General features: G+C 35.7%; 1 pseudogene; it reads left to right on the top strand.

Annotated features, from left to right (window-relative positions):
* The first annotated feature begins 206 nt into the window (after nt 1-206).
* LOC120177696 lies at nt 207-5,297 on the top strand (annotated as a pseudogene).
* The last annotated feature ends 547 nt before the right edge of the window (nt 5,298-5,844 follow it).

A 5,844-nucleotide genomic window follows, 5' to 3' on the forward strand; every position in this document is an offset into this window, starting at 1 on the left:
CGGGTCGGGTAATTTTGCACACCCCTAATTAATATTACTACAAGTTTAAAATTTCAGTGACCAAAATGAAAGAAACTTAAAAGTTAAGTGACTATTTATGTAGTTGAGACCTAATAAACATAAAATAATCTCTAAGTCAAGAAGCTTTTGACCTTTCTGATGTAAGTACCGAGTACAGTCGAGTACAGTGTAAAGACACTTTCCTCTTCTCTACCACCTTTACAATCCCAAAGGGTGTCTCTCTCTCCCTTTTTTTTTTTGCCCGAAAGGGTCTGTAAAACTAAACACAAATCGTCGTATTTGATGTTTCTCTCTTTGATTTGTTGCGTCGTTGTCGGTTCTGGGAATTGATTAACAGGAATTTTCCTCTGCTGGATATGGAAGCTATCAAGAAGCAGGCTACCAAGCTCAGAGAGCAAGTTGCCAAGCAACAGCAAGTAGGATTTTCTTCCTTGTCCTTTTCTTTCATTTTCCTTTCATCCCATCGGATACTAGTAAGAATTTAAGCTTCCAAGTTTCAAGTTTATGCTTTAGACTTATAAAAACAATCGTATATAGATACTACGCTTTACCAATTTTCGTGCCTTGACTTTAGCATGAGCCTTTTCATTGGTATCTATTACAAATAGTTGATTTCTAATGTTAAAGTTATCCTTCTTCTTCAGTCTCAAGTCCAAGAAAATCAGTCAATTTATTGCTTCCAAGGAGACTGGTTATTCATATTATACATATCCAAGCGACTATCTATATCCACCTCAAATTCTTATCTTTTTTGAGGAAATATAATCACCATGACAAATTTGGGAACTTTGTGTTTAATCCTGAGTTTTATTGGCATCTTTGTAACCCAATTCCAAGTTTAATAGAAAGCTAGGATGTCAAAGGTTTTTTCATGGTATACATGTCATAGAAATGTGAAGGTTAAAATCAGTACCATTCTGTTTCTCATCACTGATTGTCTGTAGTTTCATACATAATGGACTAAGGTATTTTTCAATAATATATGGTTCAAATCTTCTCTATCATGTAGGCGGTACTAAGGCATCTTGGGCATTTTAGTAATGAAGACATCACTGTTGATGAAGCTGAACTTCAATATCATCAAAAGCTTCAAGACCTTTACATTTCTACTAAGGCGGCTAAGGTACATTCTTCAGTCCTTTCTCAATCAGTTCTACTTCTGATGAAGTGGTTTAACTTTTAACTTATGAGTAAATGCATATCAACTTACACTTCTAAACTATGCTTGCAGCATTTGCAGCGGAACATTGTGCGTGGCATAGAAGGTTTTATTGCAACAAGCACGAAGTTGATAGAAATAGGTAATGCGCGGTAGGGTCATTTATTGCATGTTGATCCCTGTACAAAGCTGATTTGCACTGTTTCACTTCTACTATTTTAGCTAGGAAGTTGGCTGATGATTGTTGCAAGTACGGAGATGAAAATCAAAGTAGTGGTTCACCCCTTGCAAGAGCTGCCCTTTACTTTGGTAAGTCACATAAATCAATGGAAGATGAAAGGGAGGCCTTGCTTGGGATCCTTGGTGAGAGGGTAATTTCTTAACTTTATTACTATATACTAATTGTTCATAGGAGTCTTTTGTAGAGAGGAAATTATAGGTATTTTAATGATAATAAATGAGACATTTAGAGACTGCAATGCATGTGCGAATGCATTCTGAGTTTGTCTTGTTCGGCAGTTTTATCACTAATTTATCCAGCTTATGACCCCCTTAGGCATTATCTCCAATTAATGAAACTAAACATTCTTTCAATATTATGCGTATAGTTTGCTGTCATGAACAAGTTCTATGTGAAGCTGTTTTGTTCTATAAATAAATAAGGATAGATAATGAATAAAATTTTTAAAGTTCATTTGCGAGGACTGTTATGTTATTACTTTTAGAATTATTATAGTGCTCGCTGTTGCTTGCAAACTTGATGTGGTTTTCCAAAAAATGGATATTTAGAATTATTATAGTGCTCGCTGTTGCTTGCAAACTTGATGTGGTTTTCCAAAAAATGGATATTTTGATTTTGACCATATGCTAATATATTATTCGTCATTCTGTTCCGTTCTTCTAGTTTAAAACATGTCAAGGATGCACTTGATGACAAGGATTGCCATGAATAGTGCTAGAAATTTAAGAAACATTTTTTGTAGCCGAGCTTTGATATTTTCCCTCTTATATGTTTATTTTTTATGTTCATGTTTCTAATTGTGTTACAGGTTTCAAATATGTAGGTTTCTGAGCCACTACGGGAATTAATTATTGGAGCTCCTTTAGAGGATGCTAGGCATTTGACCCACCGTTATGACAGATTCCGTCAAGAGGTTGAAGATCAGGTATTTCTTTGTTTTAACATTTGGAGAACCAATGTCAACTGTTGGAATCTAGGCCTCTGTAAATTTTGGTTGGTTAGACCAATGACCAGAAAAGGTGTCAGAAATGTGGCATGGACTCTGCTGACTGCAGTTTACTCTAATTTCCCGAACTATTGTATTTACCTGAACCAGTTAATTCATGAAAAGTTTATATAGTTAATTATTATAAAAAGAAGTTTTGCGTTCATCGACAGGATATGCATAGTATTTTTCCATCAACGTGTTAATAAGAAAAATGACTCATACTTCCTACTTATCCAGTTATCCCAAAAGAAATATGTAACGAGTTAAATGCATTTTTGACTCTTAAGTATGCAAGCTATAAAAAATGTTTCTTATCTTTTCTATAGCTTTCAGTTTTATTCTTAGTTTTTTTAATATAGATTTATTGTCAGCCATCTATTTTTTTTTCACAAACAGGCAGCAGATGTTTAGAGACGTAGATCGAAAACCAGGGAATCTGATATATCTGCGGAAAGCTACATGAAGCTTAAGCATGCAGAAGAAAGATTGAATGAACTTAAATCCTCAATGATGGCACTAGGAAGAGAAGCAACTGCTGCCATGTTGTTAGCTGAGGATCAACAGCAAAAGATTACTTTGCAAGTGCTTCGTGCAATGGTATTGCTAATTTTAATTTATTTGTTTGTGCAATGCCTTTAATAAGCTTTTTTTTTCTTTGGTTCAGAAAACGAAACTGTTTTTCTGGTACTCAGTAGTACTATGTGTACTGCTACATGAGATTGATTTTCAACTGAAGGAAGTTTGCCACTGTTACTTAGACTAAAAGAATGATATTTTCTTGAGGATTCCATGAGAGTGTACATTGGTAGATCGAAGTTTGGTTTAACAAATTATACGGATGCTTTGTTTGACTTGTACTCCAGTACAAAAGTGTCTTAGGCAGGGGAAGATTGAAACTATTAACTATGGTAGATCAAGGTGAAAATTTCAAATTCCCTATAAAACCAACTCTTTTTTTTAAGGTAGAAAACCAACTGTTAAGGTAGTAATGAACAAGTTAGACTAAGAGGAGAAAAACCCAACTCCTAGAACTAGAGTAGTCTTAACTTTATGGACATACCTATCCAAGCGTGGAGGAAACCTGACAACATAATTGAAGATATTAAGAGTCTTTTTCTTTTCACTTTGCTCATTTTGAGTGAAAATTAGGAAGCTCAGAAAGGATAGGAAAATGGATACGTTATAATGTTTCAATGACTGGCACTTGTAAAAAATTACAACATTCAACTGCAAGACACCAAAAAAAATTGTTAACTTGAAATACTTGATAATTCTCAATTAAAAATTAACAAGAAATAGGTTCAGTTTTTTTAAGTGTCTTGTAGTTTCTGAGTGTCCAAATATGTTCTCCGTTTTTAATTTTAACTTTTCGAACGCTCTCTCATGTGACCAACCTGTACTCTATTGTGTCAAAATCATGTTCATGTTTGACATGAGGACACTCCCCTGCATGAATTTTTGTTCTCATACAGTGTGAGTATATATATCATGTAATAAGATAATTATTTGATGCACCGACGGTGGTGTTTTTTTCTTCACATACGGCTTTAGTCCAGCACTAAGTGTCCTTAATTGTCTATTTAAATGGAGTATCAATTAAGAACACATGGCTGTGGATTGAAGCTGCTTGTGGAGGGAAAAAACTGCACTTCCAATGTATCAAATGATAATCCTATATAATATATGTATATATGCTTGTGTGTGTGTGTGTGTAATGTGGAAGTAGCAAAGGTATTTCCTTCTGTGGCTGCATCACAAGGGCATTGTAAGTCTGATTCTGATGTTTAAAACTTGTTTGTGAGAGTCGACTTATTCTCGATTCTTGAGTGAATTCTGATTTCAATGCTCATTACCCCTACTTGTAATGCTCAGGTCCTTGGTCCTCACCAGAATCGTTTTGCAGGTTGATGCCGAAAAATCTTATCATCAACATATTCTTGCTATTTTAGAGAAGCTATATGCTGAGGTTTGTACTTAATCTCCCTTGGCTGTGTTATTTTTCTCATGACATCTATAGGCATCACCATCCAAGTGCAATGGAATTTTTGGGGTGCCAAACTGCTGTTACTTTTCTCTTATTTATTGCATATCCAAAAGGTTGTGATCAAAGTTTACTACTGAATAGATGACTCTGGAAGAGCAGAAGAATGAATCATTGAACTCGGTGACATCCGAGAGAGAGGTGAATGTCTCCATTGCAGACGATAATTTTAGTTCAAATAGATCTGAAGCTCAGGGAAACAAACAAAGCGATGTATATTTCATAGCAAAGGTTTAGCTCTTGGACTCTTCTTTTTATTTTCTCTTTTGTCCCCCTCGGTAACTAAATTAACATTAGGAATGTATTCTCTGAATAAAGTAAATATAAAAGTTTCAGAAACTTTTGAAACAAGTGTACGTCGGCAGCTGATACATTTTACTAAAAGGTGCCCAGAGTATTGATCGGAACCTTTCATTTAAGGCTGAAGTGTTCTTAATTTACAATTTCTTTTTGTTCATTGTTTTTAGTTTATCATTGTGAACACGATTGAGGTGTTGTTTGTTTTCAACAGGTTGTACACCCATTTGATGCTGAAGCAGATGGGGAGTTAAGCTTAGCAGTTGGTGATTATGTTGTGGTTCGCCAGGTGCGGACTGTTTTTAACTACAGTTCTAGTTATCTAGCTAGGTTGAATGTTTAACGTTGGTGTTTTAGGCTACGATAATCATAAGTTTGGTTGTATTGTGATTCGGACAATTAAGGTGGGCCCCAGTGGGTGGTCGGAAGGAGAATGCAAGGGCAAGGCTGGATGGTTTCCCTCTGCTTATGTAGAAAGACAAGAGAAAGCACAGCCAGCAAGTTGATCGAACCAAACTCCGCAGCCTCGGCCTGATCTACTCTCGTAGACTACTTGGAGTTAACCGGACGGGACCGTAAAGCGGTAGACAAAAGAAGTTAAACATGCCCTGCTCCGCCCGCAGCTGTATAGTGTTGTCAGACCGCTTTGTATTGTAAGTAACCACTGAGTACATCCATTAATATTAGATATGTGAAATTGTATTGTATTTGCATGGTACATAGTGAAAGCCTGTACGAGTCAGTTTTGTGTTGTAAAATTGAACAGTCCACTGTTTGTCTCTCATTCATTCCATGTCCTGTTTAGATATAGAATATGATTTACTCCTGTTACTTTAAATTCAATGGGAGTTCGGGTTTCGAATCGTATCGACGAGGAAGATGTAGGCTTCGACAAGCTCTTACTTGAACATGAAACGAACAGCAGCAGCAAACAATTGATATATAACTTTAGATAAATAAAGCCACTGGCTCAACACCAAAAACTAATAACATAATGTCACATAGCAGATAAGCTTATGGCAATGTCTGATAGTTTAGACAGAGATTACAATGGATGCAGATGACACTTGATATCTATCTCACTTCTTAAATTCAGC

This window comes from Hibiscus syriacus, unplaced genomic scaffold (genome assembly GCF_006381635.1).
Source record: "Hibiscus syriacus cultivar Baekdansim isolate YM2019G1 unplaced genomic scaffold, ASM638163v2 tig00112305_pilon, whole genome shotgun sequence".
Lineage (NCBI taxonomy): Eukaryota > Viridiplantae > Streptophyta > Magnoliopsida > Malvales > Malvaceae > Hibiscus > Hibiscus syriacus.